Below are 18713 nucleotides of genomic sequence, written 5' to 3' on the forward strand. Positions count from 1 at the left end.
CCTAAGCTCCCATTATGTGTGGGCGCCCAAACCAGTCATGCGCACTTTCCCTATTCTCAATGCAGGCTGCATTACAGCCTGCATGGAGAACAAGCCCACCACTCCAGCCCCTGGCTGAACACCGTGGCATGGTGCTTAAACCAATCGTAATGCTGCATTGCAGCTTTGTGATTGGCTTATGGGAGGGAGCCAGGCTGCCTGCTTCCTGTTCCTGAAGTCGAAAGCAGGAGAGCAGGAGCAGACAAGTGGGACCAGGCGGCAAGGTCAGGTAATTTTGTTTGATTTTGCCCACTCGCTCCCACAATCGTGAATCCCCCTCCACACCACGTGCGCCCCCAACCTACTAACCATGCCAGCCACCACTCATGTCATCCTTGCTAGATGTGTATCCGACAGGCAACAGGTACAAAATGGCTAAAGTAAAATGATGGCAAATTTTAAAAAAAGTCACTTTCAAGATTGCAATTTAAAATCCAACGTCACCATAAATTGTAATTTTATATTGTGAGTCCTGAGACACCAAACTTAAAAAGTCTATCTCTATGCAATTGGGAATTACGCTTCTGAAATGTAAGAAGGTAATCCCAATGTTATCTATGAGAGAGATAGGCCTTGCAGTAGTGAAAAACAAATGTAAGGAGTTTTCACTACCATGACATGTAAAACTTAAAAGTACATTTTCTGCCTTTTAAATAAATTGCACTCTGCCTACTGGTGTATCAAGGGCCTAACATAAGGGTTACTTATATGTTTAAAAGCCAAGGGTTAAGCCTGACAAGAGGTTCATATTTCCAGATTGAAATGGCAGTGCAAACTGCACATACTTGCTGTTCAGTGGTAGGCCTGAGCCATGGTTAGATAGCTAGTTAAGTGTGTAGCACAATGAGTGCTGCAGGCCCACTAGTATAATTTAATTTACAGGCCCTAGGCACATGTAGTGCACTTTACTAGGGACATATATGTATATTAAATATGCCAACTGGGAATTAACCAATATTACCATGTTTTGGAGAGAGGGCACAAGCATATAGTACTGGAGCTAGTAATATCGAAGTCAGAAAAAGTGAAGATAGAAGGCAAATGTTTTAGGGGTGACCCTGCAGAGAGGGCTAATCTCCTACACCTTCTATTTTTTCTAAAAAATCCCACTTCAACAAATTGATAGATGTATTTGCATGCATGTCAGGGGAACATTTGGCTTATATGAAGATAGCAAGTGCAAAATGTGCCTTCAACCCATATCGTTAGCAAAGGCTCAACTCGTGGGAATGTGATGAGGCCTTAGAGAAACAATTGGTAATGTGATCCTTTTCATTCATACTGCCAGTCATAATTTCCCCCCAATTTGGATATTATTTTACTACCTCCAGGTTCTCTGAACCCAAAACCCAAACATAATTACAAGCCTTCTCTGCCTTTCAAGATCAGTCCCTTACTTGTTGAGACATTCATATTAAAAAGAATGAGGAGTAAAGAGGTCGAACATTGGTTGAAACCCTTAGGAGTTAAATCCAGGATGACAATGTCATCTGCATACATCAGGCATGGAAAAGGACTGCCACCAATACTAGGAGCATCCCCCTTACTGTTTGCTAAATTGACAGGAAAGCTTGAAACGTAAAATTAAAAAAAGAGATGCCAACAAGCACCCCTGTTTACATCCATTTTTAGTTGGGAATATGGAGGACAGGCTCCGATCCCTGCCCAATAACACCTGACACCAAGTGGAAGAATTGAGGGCATTAACTAATGAGAGAAAAGTTTCGGGCAGATCTAAATTCTTAACTTTTTTCTATAAAGTTTGGCAATTCACCCTATTGGAAGCTGTGAAGACGCCTAAGAACACAGAAATAGAGACTTGGGGCCCAATTAGGATGGCGGGCGGATCGCCCCCGATGGGCCGGCTGTAGTCACCGCCGGCACGGCGGGGGTGATCCACCTTCCATCCATGCTGTAAAGACCCCCCGCCATATTACGAAGGCTGGGGGGTCCGTGGCAGACGGAAAAACCATCCGCCACTTTTCCACCTGGGCGGAAACGGGTTCAATATGGTGGCGATGTCTGTTAGACACCACCAGCCATATTACAATGGGGCGGAAAAAAAGTTTAAGCTAGCTTTTTTTTATATTTTGTTGTTGGGTATAAAAATATTATGTTTTCCTTTGCCTGGTAAAGCCTTATGGCTCCCTATTTATTTGATTCAAAATACTTTACCCATATGCCCTATTGCATCTCTGCTATTGCAAGATGTCCGCAGCGTCCTAGCACGAAGACACACAGGATGATCCCTCTGCAACCGCACAGGTGCGTTCCATCCAACCGGGCGTAAAGTTTATATTTGAAGAACTAAAGATCAGGGCTACGCCTTCCCCTTTGTCATTCGGACAAATGACGATTGACTTAAGTACTGGAAACGGATTTGGATGAGGCTCTAAACATGCACGCTTGGATATTGTTTTACACTGCAGCACTTGCTAAAAAGCTTACACAGCACTGCATCAATTTTTTTTTATGTGTTTAATGAGGACTCAGCAGTATTTTCCTCTCTTATTTTGCTTAAGATGGCTATTGAAGGGTTTTTAACAATAGCCTATGTGAACCCGGTGCCTTTAATACAGGCAAGTGCTCTGCAGTTTCGGTTGTGCCCCAGTGAAGGTAGAAAACCCACATGAGGGAGGTAGAAAGCCCACTAGGCTCCAGGGATTTACAGTGAGGCAAAATCAAAACGCTGCGGGTGTCCCACCAAGTCATTGGCTTACTGGGCCCTCCGCCACAACACCTCCAAAGCCCTAACTGTATTTCTGCTCCCTTTGGGCCTAATTCATACCCACCTCCATAGTTATCAAGAGGAAATCTCAATTGTTCTGGGTGTAGTTTTTACATTTTAACCAAGAGGGGGCTGAATCCCAATTTCGTTTTCCAGGCGGAATGGTTGAACTATTTGGGTTAGACGCAGCGACAGCTGCTCCATTTGAGTGGAGGAGCACGGCCCCCTGCCACCACCAGCAAATAAAACAACAAAACCCATTTTATTACCATTTTATTTTAATCCCCTGGACCCGCCTCCAGACCACTGACGAGTCTTGGGGGCGGGTCCATGGGATGACACAGCTGATAGAGGAGTGGTGGACACTCACTTCACTGCGCATTAGGGTTTGGCAGGCTGTCTCAGTCCGGTCAAACCCTCATGGGCATTAAAGCTCCCTCCAGCCCTAGCTGTGTTGCTGGAGAGAGCAGGCACAAGCTCCCAGTGTGCCTTGGAGCACAAGTTGCCATCTCTCAACCCAATCCTGACGCTGCTTTCATGCAGCATCAGGATTGGCCGCAGTGCAGTATGGGAGCCTGTGCCCAGAGGAAGAGCGGAAGAGTGCAATGCAGCAGGCGGCATTGTTCAGGTAAGATTTTTAGATTTATTTTAAATTTTTTGTCACCTGCACTCCACCCCACCTTCCTCCTCTGGCCCAGCCCGCCCTAGCATTTTGGCAGGGGATGGGCCAATACTGGTTCAACATCATCCGAAAACCAGGAAAAACTAATACATCCATTCATTTTTGAAAGACAGACACCAAGGGGAGTCCACGGTAGTGTGACTCATGTGAATCACACAACATTGCCATACACATAATGCTTTGTGAAGATCAACTGTGGCTAAAAACATACTTCTTCCTCACATTTCTGTGAAAGAAAATTCCAACATTTGCACTACTGAGTGTTCCCCCATGTCTTCCAATAAAACTTACCGAACTTGTGTGGCTCGACCTAGCATCAGTGACAGGAACTGATTAAAAAAAGGACCTTACAAAGGGGCTCATTAGGATGGCGGGCGTACCTGAGTTCATCCGTCATCCCCGCGGTGTTGGGACAGGCAACCAGACATGCGGCGGCACTGCACCGTGAATTAGGATGCGACCGCCACCATGGCGGTCAAATTCTGCAATTTAACATTATGGCAGGTGCTGCTGACAGCAGCACCCGCCGCGATTTTAAAATCGCATGTCTGCCATTTCACTGCACCACATGGCAGGCCACTTGGTACCCCCTAAGTGCACCCCACCTCCCCCAGACACAATGAGGGACCGCATCGGGCCCCTGGACCCAATCCCTGCCAGCTTTTCCATGGCGGCGATGCCACCATGGAAAGGCCTTTCAGTCCCCACAACCTAATATGGCGGACAGTGCCTGCTAGGCACCGCCAACATGTTAGTGGCCCTACTCTGCCCGCCAGGCAATTGTTACGATTGCGACCGGCGGTAAAGCGGTGGACGGACTTTGCGTTACCAACCGCCATCCTAATATGGCGTTGGGTAAATCTCATTACAATGGTGGAACGAACGCCACCGCGGCACGGCTTTGGTGATCGTTCCGCCATTGTAATGAGCCCCTTAGTCTTTATGGTCTTTGTCTACTTTGAAATGATTTTTAGCAATATTTAGGTTAGTCTTATGTGTTGTTTTGTGTGCTTTTGGTCATGTTCCTTATTTTTTTTATTGCAATCATGATATTTACTATTCCTATATGTGTTTTAGATATTCAGGTATTTTAGATATTTTCAAAGCATTATTTATGTAGGCAATTAATCAGTCAATAATTACTTTATTTGGCTTGTTTAACACCATAAACGATGTATAAAACAGCACATCAATGGAATTAACATTTATATATTGGTAAGCAAGTCTTCATTTAAAATTTTTACAAAATAATTCCATATTGAAAACACATAGGATACTGCACTGGTAACCACAATCGAACAGCTGGTATTTTCTCATATTTAATGTGCTGAGTATTGGAACTCTTTCCTGGCAGCTCAATAAAATTTACAAAAAGCCAATAAATGAAGAGTACATTGGGCAGCATATCATAAGGGCAGTGCAGATGCTCTGCAAACCAAGACCACCTTATGGTAAAAGAAACTATTAAATGAACAGTATTAAGCAGCCAAAAACAAGTTTAATTAATTCTCTGTTGCCTGCTTATCACAAAGGAAAGATATGGTTCCATTGAAATAGACGTTAATAGAAGGGAATGAACTCCAGTGCTCACTAGAAATTATATATCATACAATTTTTTAAAGGATTCGTGATTAAGAATGGCTTTGGGAGTAGCAGTATTAGGATCAGGGTCACTAAAAGGCACTCCTATTTGGCCACAAAGCTTTCTATTACAGATTAGCCAGTAGCCAGTGTCTAGGAGACATTGTCAAGTGATAGGCAGCCAAGGATTACTGTCCTATTAAAACTGCCCTCTATTTTCACCCAAATTATTTTACTTACGTGCCTGATTACAAGTTTGGCAGCCACACTGCTGCAGCCATGTCAAATTCACCTCCACTGACTAAGCGGTCCTCCCGCCATATAACAGTGTTATCGGATTGCTGTCCAAAAGACCACCAGACCACCACCGACAGCCATTCGCCGCCCACTACTTCTTTAATCAAAAGCTGTTTTGATATGTGTTGCCTGTAGTTTTAACTCAGTCCTCGAACCTGACTTTTAAATTTGCAAATGAATGTGCATATTTGCATTTCTGCATTTTACCTACACCAGTTGACATCGCAATCTTTTAGGAGATAAAAGACGTGCTACGTGTGCTTTTTAGAAAAAGATGAGCTCTATCTGCTTTTTAGAAGTGCCTAGAATCAGCATACTGGTACATCCTATCAGAAAGCAAATGGAGGATCCACACAAAAACATGTACTTTCCAACAGCACACAAACTCATTTTGAGAGGAAACTTAAGTGTCTATGCAAAATGGAAGTGACAAGTGTTTAGAGCTAATAGTCCGGTTTGCGTAGAGGGCTGCAAGAAGAAAGGATGGCATCACAAGAGGTTGTCTGTGTGGCACAAAGAGCAGGCCGGGCGTTGCGGATGGACAGGCTTGTGCTTCGCGTTGGCGGTACCCCACGCGCAGACATAGATAGGTACTTTTGCTGCCTTCTCTCTGTGTTTTACACAACTATTAGTTTTTAAAAGCCTGTTTTTATTATATTTAAAATATCTCTCACACCAGACATCGGAGGTAGAGCGGGAGGGGGCTATATGAGATTTTGTTGTTGTTTGGGGTATATTGGTACTGTATTAAATTTGAACCTGTATGCACACTAATCTTTCTCACCTTAGTGTTATGTAACATCATTCTTTCCCTCCTTCTTTCTATCCGCTCTCCGATTGAGAGCATTGCATTTCTTTTGAACCGGCCGCTCAGCTCAGACACCTGTCTAGGAGGAGTAGAGCTCTGGTAGTTTGACTGGATGTAGAGCCATTTCCTGTCCACCTGTGGTCTAGTGGTTGGCTGCACTTGCACTACAAAATGTGCCTGCCACTGTGGACGCGCAGCAGACATGATAGGTACTCTTGTTGCCTTCTCTCTGTGTTTTACACAACTGTTAGTTTTTAAAACCCTGTTTTTATTATATTTTAAACTATCTCTCACGCCAGACGTCGGAGGTAGTGCGGGAGGGGGCTATACGAGATTTCGTTGTTGCTTGGGTCATTTTGTTACTGTATTGATTTCGAACCAGTATGCACATTAATCTTTCTCACCTTAGTGTTATGCGACATCTACCTTTCCCTCCTTCTTTCTATCCGCTCTCCGATTGAGAACCTCCATTTCTTTTGAACCGGCCTCTCAGCTCAGACACCTTTCTAGGAGGAGTAGAGTTCCAGTAGTTTTACCAGAAGTAGAGCCATTTCCTATCCACTTGCGGTCTAGTGGTTGGAGGCACTCACACTACAAAATGTGCCTGCCACTGCGGACGCACAGGTACGCCATTAACAAGAGATGTTTTATTAAGCCTCAATAAAGCCCCACAGAAATGTGACATTTACCTGCACCCGGAAAACTGGAACGGACCCATCACATGTTTAAAATGCAAGTTTGCACTTAACCTGCAAACAGAACAATCTAAGAAAGCAACAAGGGTCCTCAAATCACTCCTAGGAGGACTACTCATGCTGGATCTCTCCCCCAGCACTCCCAGAACATTCATGATCTGATCCTGGATCAGAACCTTGATATTCTGTTTGTTACAGAAACATTGTTCAGAGAGTGGTGTGGCCCAGGCATTGCGCTGGCCCTTCCTCAAGGGTACTCCATACACAGACAAGATAGATTGGATTCACAAGGAGATGGGCACGGAATTCTCTACCACAATACGTTCCAATGCCCTTCCTTTGAGAGCACTGTTCTTAAAGAGGCAGAAATATTAGGTTTCTGTCTTCAGATCGATGGATCTACTTCTTTCATTGGAGCGCTAGTCTACCATCCGCCAGGCTCAAGCACCCAATTTTTAGATTCGCTGAGTGACTCTAATCCTCAAGTACTCCAAGTTTACACTCCTTGGGGACCTTAACCTACACCTAGAATGTAAAAATGAATCAGGAGCTACAAATGTTTTAGACACACTGAACGCCCAAAGTCTAAAACAGCTAGAATGCTCCTCCACTCATAACGCTGGACATACCCTTGATTGGATATGTTCCAATTACCAATCCCTCAAAATTAACTCCCCAATACCCATGGCCTGGATGGACCATTAGTTTATCCCATTTGAGATAAACCAGAAGTCCACCAACATCATACAGAGCTGTGCTAGTTGCCCTCCCACCATGGTCCGGAATTGGATAAAATGTTGACCAACCAGGACCTTAACACTATAGCTCTAGACCTCAGACCCAGTGTAACAGGAGACCTAGCTGAGGACTCACAACATTTTACCTCTTGGATGTCCATACTCTGTAACACTAGCACCCCCAGTCAACCTAAAAAGGAAAAATCTAATCATCAAATCCCCCTCCCCTTGATTCACACAAAAATTGATAGATCAACACCTCCAATGTGGACAGCTTGAGCACCGATCACGAAGGAACTATAAACCAGAAGATTTTTCCCATTTAAAACTAGCTTTAAAAGCCTATCATCATCTAATCAGACTAGAAAAGAAAGGATACTACTCTAAAGTACTTGCCTCAGCTGACTCTGACCAACAAGCTATTTTTAAGATAGTGAAATCTTTCACACATCCCAGAGCAACCGAACGAGAAATTCCTCCCTCACAATCTCTCTTCAATCAAATAGCAGATTTCTTTGAACAGAAAATCCACAATATCCATGCTGATTTTAAGGATATACCCCCCACCATTAAACCAGCCCCTAAAGTCCAGAATAAAGCACACTACCTACATACTTTTCAAATGATTGATATGGAACAATCCCGCCAAACTATCCTCTCCTGTAAATCAAGATCCCATTCTGACCCCCGATAATCCTTCACGCCATTGTTGACACCGTAAACCCATTCATTATTAGTATAATCAATGCATCACTTTCACTAGGCGAGGTACCCTCAGACTGGAAAATCGCAGCAGTCAAGCCCCTCCAGAAAAAACAGTTGGAAGACCATACCACCCTTTCCAAACTCCAGCCTATTTCCTTACTACCCTGTCTCAGTAAAATTACTGAAAGAATAGTCAACAGTCAACTCACGACCTTTCTCGAAATCACTAACATCATATCTCCAAGTCAATCAGGTTTCAGGCCATTACACTCCACAGAACCAGCAATCCTGCACACCGCGGAGAGCCTTAAATTCACTCTGGACGAAGGGAAAAATGCAGTACTGATTTTGTTAGATCGGTCAGCTGCATACAATACCATCTCCCATGAGATTTTACTACATCGCCTCAATGCAGGTGGCATTTCCCATCTTGCTCTGGCTTGGCTCAAACCATTCCTGACAGGCCCTCAGCAAGTAACCACGCTTGGGCCCTACCAGTCAGCCATGCAACCTCTGCATATAGGTTTCCCACAGGGATCTATATTGAGTCCAGTATTGTTTAACATCTACATGACCCCACTTATAGAATTGATATAATCATTTAACCTCGAAACTACATCTTAAGCAGATGACACTCAGCTGATTCTAAAATTAGATAAACAATCTATCAATGCTGAAGAAAACTTCCAACATTGTCTCACAGAGGTCTTCCAGTGGATGAAGCAGAATTACTTGAAGTGAAACTCGGAAAAGCCAAAAATCCAGCTCCTAGGCAAAGCCAACACCTTCACCCCCAGTCAATGGTGGCCACCAAACATCCCTCCGCCACCTAATACAGTGGAGGTAGAAAACAATCTTGGGGTAAAATGTAATCCTACCCTATCCTTCCGTCCACAAGCACTATCAGTGGCCGGGAAGTGTTTGCAGCTGATCAAATCCCTGATAAGATTCTTTGACCTTCTCCCGGCCACCACTAGGAAAACTGTTACAGCAGCCCTAATAACCTCTAGGCTTGACTACTGCAATAGCCTCTATGCAGGTGCCAACAAAACAACCCTAAAAAAATTCCAGACCTGTTCAACACTCAGCAGCCCACCTGGTACTCAAACTGCCATGTCTCTCCTCTGCATCTGCAGCTTTAAAAGTTTTGCATTGGCTACCCATACACCAAAGAGTGCTATTTAAGATACTCGTCATCACTTTCAGAGCCTTCAGGGTCACTGGGCCCGTGTATTTAAGATTGACATTTTTGCCCTATTTCACCAAGCGTACCTTAAGATCTACCTCAGCTAGTCTCTTAAAATCTGCCCTTTTCAAATGTAAAACTAGAGGAGGTAGATCAGTAACTGTCCTAGGAGCAAAGGCATGGAATACTCCCCCCAGCCACCTTTGTCGCATCAAATCTGAAGCCTGCTTCAGGAAATCCTTAAAAACTTGGATTTTCGGAGCCCTGACCCTCTATGCTACTTTCTCATTTAACACTATCAGTCTCCTCAAGGCAACTCAGACCACCTGGTACCTGTCTTCAACTAGTTCTGCCCAGCGCCAAGATACCCCTTCGGAGTGATAGTCACGCTTTAGAAATTCCAGTTATAATACAATACAATGCGAGCGGTCGAAGCTACAGTGCAAAGAAAGGGGCTGGTGGAGGCTCACCCTGATTTTCAGTACAAGTGGCATGGTCTCGATGCGAACAGGCCCGTTTGCAGTTGAGAACAGCCCACAATTTTATTTAAGAGCATGCAAGCCACACCACAGGTCAAGGACCTGAAAGGCCCCACTTGAACATCAGTAACTCTCTGTTGCTGGGTAGTCAAGGAGATGTTTGGAAACCCTTTTTGGCCCAGAGGTGCAGACTAGCCCTTGACGATCCAGTTGTTTTCCCTTGGCAAGAGGGCAGCAGGAAGTGGGTCAGCACAGCAGGGCTGTAGTTCCTTCAGAGTAGCAGTCCATCAGAATAGCAGTCCTGATAGTAGCACAGCAGTCCTTCCTCCTGGCAGAGTATCCACAGGCCCAGAAGTGTACTGAAGAGTTGGTGCCATGAGGCCCAGTATTTATTCCCAGTGTGACTTTGAAGTAGGCGACAAGTTTCTAGATGTTTCTCTTTGAAGTCCCTAGCTATTCTGCCTTCTCTGTCCTGGCTCCAAACTAACTACAGGGGTTATGCAGCCCTCTGTGTAGAAGCAGAACATAGCCTATTCAGGTATAAGTGGACTTGTGCCCAGCTTCTCTCTCCCATCCAGCCAGCCAGTAATGACTCATCTATGCACACCTAAGCTTCCTATTGTGTGCAGCTGTATTGGAGGAATACACACAGCCCAGCAGCCAGCTACACCCAGTCATGTGATGATATATAGGCTAAAGGCACTAAATGGCTAAGGCAGGAAAATGCCAAAGTGTGAGAAAAGCAAAAACAGCCTGTTGCAATTGTGTGTGATAATAATGATACCAAGTAAACAATGTTAACAAGAGTAAGATAGTGCTGTGTGAACCCTATGAGGAGGGTCCGCCCAAACCTCCTGATTCAAAAATGGAGAAAGACCTAGGACAGTGTCCTAGACATCGGATGCACCACTGGGAAATCACTCAAAAAGAGTGTAAAAAAATACAATCAAATAGTGATCAAACATTCAAATGCAATATACTTCATATGACGTTATAGCAAGTGTCCGTTGTACAAAAGTTCATCATCAATGGTTAGAACAAGGTGTTGACTGTAGCTCGTTAACATATTTATTGAGCAGAAACAAAATTCAATGTTCTTGCGTGGGATGATAACAGACATTCAGTAGGTGTTAATCCCAATGCATTTTGGCCTTTAAACAGTAGCCCTTCAACAGGGGAATCTATAAACAGGAAAATTAATGTCTCAATGCATACTATATATGATGCTTCAGTAAAAGACAAAACATAGACGGCCATAAGAGGAACCTTAAGAGAAAATATCCAAGAATACATGCTCATTCCTGCAGCTCTTAACACTGACTAACCTATAGATAAGATAACATGAAGTAAAAAAAGTGAAGAAACTCATGGAAATAAACTCTAAGTACCCAGCAATCCAAAGTCAGAATAAATGACCTATAGATGAATATGCTAAAAAAATACAATATCCTGTATACTCATGTGAAAATTGCCCTGAGACAATTCCAGGTACTGGTGAGTGAAGTGCTTAACTAGTGGCCACGTGCATGTATAAAAACTGGTGTAACATGCGATGCATGCAGCTCCGAGTAAAACAATCCAAGAAAGTGAACCTAAGTGAGAGTGTACTGAAAACACGTACCTCCAAGCAAAAATAAGTTCTATCATAAAGTGTGACTGGAACAGGTAACAGCACAATCTTCATGCTACACATAAAGAGAACAAACTGGAATGAGCTAAACAGAAAACTCGGACATCTATCTGGCGGTACACAACGTTTTGTGGCAGAGGCGTGCCAGCACGATGAGCTGAGTGCTAGGCTCGATGAAGATAGAGGAAATCAAAAAGTTCATGAACAGCCTCCCGGTGCAGGTGAATCAACAAAAGTGCAGTCGAATGTGATGTGCACATGCAAATTTAATCAGCGTGCCCCAGGCTTAACCCAGAAATGGATACCAAAGGAAACGGGCAGTTCTTCTCGCTGGGTCGAACAACAAAGTGACCAGAGTGTAAAACTCTGCTTAAACGTGGTAGAAGTGAACCCTAGTAAAGGTGACTCGTGAGGAACTAAATACAAAAAATACATATAATGTGAAAGAGTGAGTGAAAAAGTAATATAAAACTTTTTCAGAATGTATAATGAAGTGCCATGGATACATGGTATGACCGTAAAAAGCAAAACAAACATTTAATGAAAAAATATGATGCAGACATGAGGGAAGTTCATGAAAAGATGGCAACTCGTATCAATTACTAGTGAGCTGTAAGTGTCAGCCCTAGAAATAGTAAAATAAGCAGATGCATAGCCATTCATCAATTAAGGTGGAAATGGTGAACAACATGACTAATACAAGGGAGAAATGCAAACCATAAAATGACAAGTGCACAAGTACAATCAGTAACATTGTCATTGGCAATTTTCACATGAGTATACAGGATATTGTATTTTTTTAGCATATTCATCTATAGGTCAATTATTCTGATTTTGGATTGCTGGGTACTTGGAGTTTTTCCATGAGTTTTTTCACTTTTTTTACTTTATGTTCTCTTATCTATAGGTTAGTTGTTGTTAAGAGCTGCAGGAATGAGCATGTATTCTTGGATATTTTCTCTTAAAGTTCCTCTTATGGCCGTCTATGTTTTGTCTTTTACGGTAGCATCATATATAGGATGCATTGTGACATTAATTTTCCTGTTTATAGATTCCCCTGATGAAGAACTACTGTTTAAAGCCCGAAATGCATTGGGATTAACACCTGTGGAATGTCTGTTATCATCCCACGCAAGAACATAGAATTTTGCTTCTGCTCAATCAATACGTTAACGAGCTACTGTCAACGCCTTGTTCTTGATGATAAACCTTTGTACAACGGACACTTGCTACAACATCATATGAAGTTTATTGCATTTGAATGTTTGATTACTATTTGATTGTATTTTGTTTACACTCTTTTTGAGTGATTTCGCAGTGGTGCATTCAATATCTAGGACACTGTCCTAGGTCTTTCTCAAAATTTCTATAAGTAGCATTTTCAAAATTATAATTTAAAACCTAACTTCACCATAAGCTAAAATTTTAAATTCCAATTCCAGAGACACCCAACATGAACTTGCTATCCATTCCCATTTACAAATTGTATGTATAAAATGTAATAAGGCAGTTCCAATATTATCCTCTGGAAAAGATAGGCCTTTGAGTAGTAAAAGACAAATTAAAGAGTGTTTTCAGTATCAGGACATGGAAAACGTAACAGTACATGTCCTACTTTTTAAATACATTGCACCCTGCTCTCTGTTCTGTCTATAGCCTACACTAGGGGTGACTTATGTGTTTAAAAATGGAAGGTTTGAGCCTGGAAAAAGGTTAATTTTTGCCAGGTCTACATAGCAGTTCAAAAATGGTGTTTTGATTTGTTCTGCATTCCATCATCCAATTGTGTGTCTTTTGCAGCCCCACTAGAAGCATTTAATTTACAAGGCTGAGACACAGGTGTTGCCAATTTACTAGAGACTTATAAGTAAATATATATGCTTTTTGCGTATTGCCAATTATACCATGTTTTAAAAATAGAGCACTAGCACTTTAACATTGGTTAGCAGAGGTAAAATGCTCAGTGTCAGAAGGCCAGCTAAAAAGAGTTCCGTAAAGATGGAGAAGGAAGGCAAAGTTTAAAATCAAGACCACCCAAAGGCAGCAAACAAGGCAAAAATTGCACCCAACATAGTAGTTTAACTCTGCAATGTGCAACAATTGGAACATGTCACTAATACAGGAAGCAAATTGAATGCTATTCCTATTTGCGCATCTCCTGTTTGAGTGAAATCATCTCCATTCAGTCATGCACCAGAGAAGCGGGTAAGAGCTTTGATGTCATTGCTACTCCTATGTTGTAAATAGATTACACGTAATCTAATTTGGATGATTTACAACTGGTAGACAACGGTTGGGAATTTATTAGGCTAAACCTTATGTTTCTTATTGGTTTTTGTATGAAACTGGTGTAATCTTGAGGTGGAAGTTTGGTATTGTGTGTTACAAAAGATAACTGTTTACTTCACATTTGGAAGGTATGTTCTTATCGCCTCACTATTAAATATTGTGCCATCTAAGGGATCTATAAGGATATATCACAAGCAGTTAGGATTATTGAGATGAGAAGGAGTGTTAGATGGTATTCTGGTAATATTGGAAATTATGACTTTGATTTATTAGATAACATTGAATATACTTATCTTCTTACCCTTCTTATCTAGACATAGGACTCTCCCTGTGTTTTGTTTGTCACCATCGACTATGCGATCGTCTGTAATGATTGAGTCTTTTTGAATTCTAACAATTTATTTTTGTGTTATTAGGAGATAAATTGGTGCTAAGAGTGTTTTGAGTGCTAGTAAATATGGATTTGTCTGATTTGCTCATTCACTCTTTACTTTCTTCTCTCTTCTTTATTTTGTCACTCTTTCTTGATGCTGCTTTATAAGAGTTGTATTTTTTTGAAATGGCATAGATCTTTTCTGTCTTCTAGATTGGCATGCGTCGAAAACAATTTGGAGTCCATGTTGTGAACCAGTTAGATAGTGCATAGAATAGTAATACAGCTCTGCATGGTTTTAGAAACAGATATTTCCTATTGCTTTGTACAATAGGATATATGTTCTTGATATTTGTGAGAAACCAGGACCTGTTTGCAGTGTCCCCCTAGTTTTTGTCCCAATTCGACTACTAGATAATGGTTTTATCACTGTTATTGTGGCCTAACTCTGCTAACCAGACCAAGGAAGAGTGCTCTGATTGAAAGCACATGGTAATTAGGTATTATTAGAATTGGTACTGACAACCTACCTGTAAGCCCCTATTATTTGGTAGGGCATGTAGCCAAGTAGATTAATGCACTTACGTGTGTACTGCTGTGGTGTCTGCTGTCATTGTAAAAGCCAGCCCTGCTTTGCAAGCTGTTTTTAAATTAGAATTATATGCAAAGTCGGCTTTGGAATTAAAGGTACTTTCAAAGTCTTAAACTACCTTATTATTACATATAAGTCACCCCCTAGGTTTCCTCTGGGTCCAAGGGGTAGGGTGGCTCATACCTACATGCAGGGACATGAAAAAATATGTTTTATATGCCCTGATGAGAGAATAAACTTCCAGTTTCATTTTTCCTCATTGTAGAATCCATTGGCTAACATGGGAATCCATAGGCTAACATGGGACTACTTAATTAAAGTATAAATATTGACAGGAGTGAGCTGAAAATTTAATACAAGGACTTAAAAGTATAGTTATGATAAATCCAGCAACTTGCCACTGTTAGATGTATTATACTATTACAGAAAATAAGTTATAGAACTTTCTTTTCTGTGAGCCAAAATCCAGCCTTCCAGCAGCTCTGCTCTGATTGGTCAGCCTCTGCCAGGCTGAGTCATGCTGTCTTAATAAGGTTGAATTGGCCTGTCTAGAAACAAAGGATTTCCTGTGGGAGAAGAATTGCAAGCTGAAGAGGAAAAGATAGGAAGAAGTGGAGTTGCCAAACTAGTCATCAAAGAGGGAATGACAGTTTAGGGCAGCACAGGCTCACCACCACATCCTGCAATCCCAGCCAGACAGTAGCCCCTGTAATTAGATTAGCAGAGGGACTGAAAGTGGAGTGTTAGTAAAACTTAGCCACAACAGTGGGATGGCTTGGCTGGATCTTAACCTTCAGGAGAAAGTTTCTCCATTTTGGATTTTGGAATAATGGTGCCTTCTGGGTCAAGGGTGTGCCACACTTTGGAGAAAGTGGTCATACCTGAGGGTGGCATCCTGCACCACATTGGTTGGGGGTACCCCCATGCTTGTTACCCAGGAGCTGTGAATAAATATAGGAGTGTTGCCCCATAACTTAGATCTCTGCCTGGAAGAATTAATAGAAGAATTACAAGGATAAGAAAGATGCCCTGCTGGAACCCTGGCATGTACCCCCAAAGATTGCCCCCTGAATGGTCCACCTGCTACACATGTGGAACTACATCCCTAAGGACTTTGCCTTGCTTCAAAAAGTGAAGGAGTAGACCCACTAAAGTAAAAGGTTAAAATAGCTCCTCCAGCATCATCTCCACAAAGAAGATCACAGCTGGAAGGAGTGCAGGGAATTTTTAGGAGCTGCCCAGGTGCATTCTGGTTAACATAGCCCCAACATCCCAAGGATCATCTCGGAGTTTCTAGACCCTTGGATTTCTGTTCTGAACATTTTGGAATCCCAAGAGCTACTACTGGAAGATGTTGCAGAAATGTGGAGAGGTTTGGAGCAACGTTTGTTAAAAGCTCCCAAAGTTGACCATTTGCATTGAGGGGGTCGTAGTTTCAGACCCCAAGAGGAATACCAAAGCATCTGAATCCTTGTCTGGTGCTGTGGGCCACTTTTCTGGATCAGGAAACACTTCTGGAAGTAACTGTGAAGATCTATTGACTTTGCCCTGGTCCAGCACGACCTTTTTGAACACTTTGAGTGCTGTTTGCTAATTACTTATTTAATGTAATAGTGTTTTAAATGCTTTACACACTTGTCTCCTTAGTTAAGCCAGCCTGCCCACAGCAGCTAGCTGCCAAGGGTTGAGCAAGGGAATAATGTACTGAGACCTTGACCGGCCCCTATATTGTGATTGTGGCCATATTACTAGCGATAGGTACCTACCTACACCTACTAATAAACCACCTTTCAACAATATTACATAAAATGTGTGACTAGTAAAGTAAACTGTTGTCTTTACAGCCCTAGAGAAGTGGTTATGAAACTGAAAAACACATCTTGACTATTCTTTTTGCTAATTGTTCCTTGGAATCATTAATAATCTGTTTTAAAGAATAAATTTTTCATTCAAAAGAGCATATTGTTCTTAAAACCTTATTCAGTACTACAATATCCATACAAATATTTAAATATAAAAACATTTAAAGGAAGGAAATCACAAAACAAATAGACACAAAATGAAATCAATAACCAGATGTCAGCTGTCCACTATATTTAACCACTTCATTAACCTTGAAGTTCTGGTTTGCCTCGAAACACCACGCGAAACCAAAAGCTCAATTCAGTTGTCACATTTTTAGGGGTATGGGATACTGAGACCTAGCCCTCCATAGATTTCCTGCATCTCATCGCTGCTTTCAGAAAAGAACAGACACTGGGGCTGCTTAAAATCTGGAAATAAAACAGCGCATCCCTATGCTTCCCAAACGGCTTAATAAATAGCATTAGAAAGGGACTGTAAAATGTACAGAGAATCATCAAGTGCATCAAAGTTTGCTCTGATGACCCATCACAAGGGTAGGACCATACTGACACACTCAAAATACCACTGACTTCTGGAAAGCTCAATAGTTGTCCTACTGTGCCAGCCCTAAATCGAAAGAGTAATGATTTTTCATAACGGATGAGAGCTAGGATTAGATACAGTGCAGAATCAGCTGATGCAAGGATCATAAAATTATCTTTGATGGAACTTTAACTTGACTGGTTTTGTAGTCTCTGTGAGTGATACATCTCTAAACTTAAGCTTAACCTTCATCTTATTATCAGTCTTTTTGAAGGTGGAGGGTGTATCAAATATTTCAGATAAGCTTAATACATTTAGATTTTTCCAGACATAAGCCAACCAAGGAATTGAGCACCATTTTACCGGTGCTTGCAAGTAAATTAAATAATAGAATTGGGTGTAAGTTAATTAGTGTGCACAGGCAGTTTACCGCTGGTTATCAAGTGTAAATTGTGTAGAGTCCTAAAAGCCCCCAAAAAACAGGTTCAGCAAACAAAGCGAACATCTGGGCTGGCCCTACAGAAAGGGCCAGCTCCAGCAAACGAACACTATCTTAAATAAATATTTCCCTTAACTGCCTTCCAAAAACATTGTTGTGTTGTTCTTCTAAACCCTATATAGGATCTATACATTTAGACAACATGCACTGCAGGCTTAGTGTCAATACTGATTCCAGAAACCCTCACCAGATATGTTGGCCTATATACCAGTATCCACACACACTAACCCCATCTACTATGTATACACAAAAATGGGCTGGCCCTAGTATGGGTTCCTATAGTTTCCTACAGAGTTATCTTGAGATGCAGCACCAGTGGGGGCATCTCACAAAAAGTTATGGACTGGCCTCACACACTGCCCGATGTCATGCTTCATCATCGGCTGTCCTCGCCCTCTAAAAACTTCATTTGATAGAGGGCGGGCATACACCTGGAGACAGGGATGCACTTCTAAAGCTAAGTGATGGCCGTGAATAAGTGAGAAGTGATCTAAAAACGATTACATTTGTCAATAGACAATGTTTATTCAAAGAAACAAATGCATGGTATTAAAAGAGGTGAGCGGTGATCCGGGACATTATTCTCCCTTCACCGTATTAAGTGTGGTCAACATATTTCTGCATTCGTGTCCCCGAAGGGTACGTTGCATTCATCAGGACCAAAAAGGGGTTTCTAACTATAGGCACTGTCCCCTCGCATCTAGTGCAAAAAGAAACTGCCCCTAGGAGGTCGGGGGCTGTGGGCTTTGCCCTCCCCGCTCGGTGTAGTACCAATGTGAGTGATTCTGTAGGAAAAAAGGAAACAAAAAGAGACATACAAACGAGACGTGTAAGTATATGTAAAATTGGTACACTTTACCTTCCGTGCGGCGTCATACCTGTTGCACACGTGGTTTGGTCTTTATGAGACACGTGGCAAGTAAACGTGTCATCATACAACCAATGAAAAGATAGCATACCGTTTCTTACCCTAAAATACTATCCTAATTGCTCCATGGGAGGGCG

The sequence above is a fragment of the Triturus cristatus genome, chromosome 3_2 (genome assembly GCF_964204655.1).
Source record: "Triturus cristatus chromosome 3_2, aTriCri1.1, whole genome shotgun sequence".
Taxonomy (NCBI): Eukaryota; Metazoa; Chordata; class Amphibia; order Caudata; family Salamandridae; genus Triturus; species Triturus cristatus.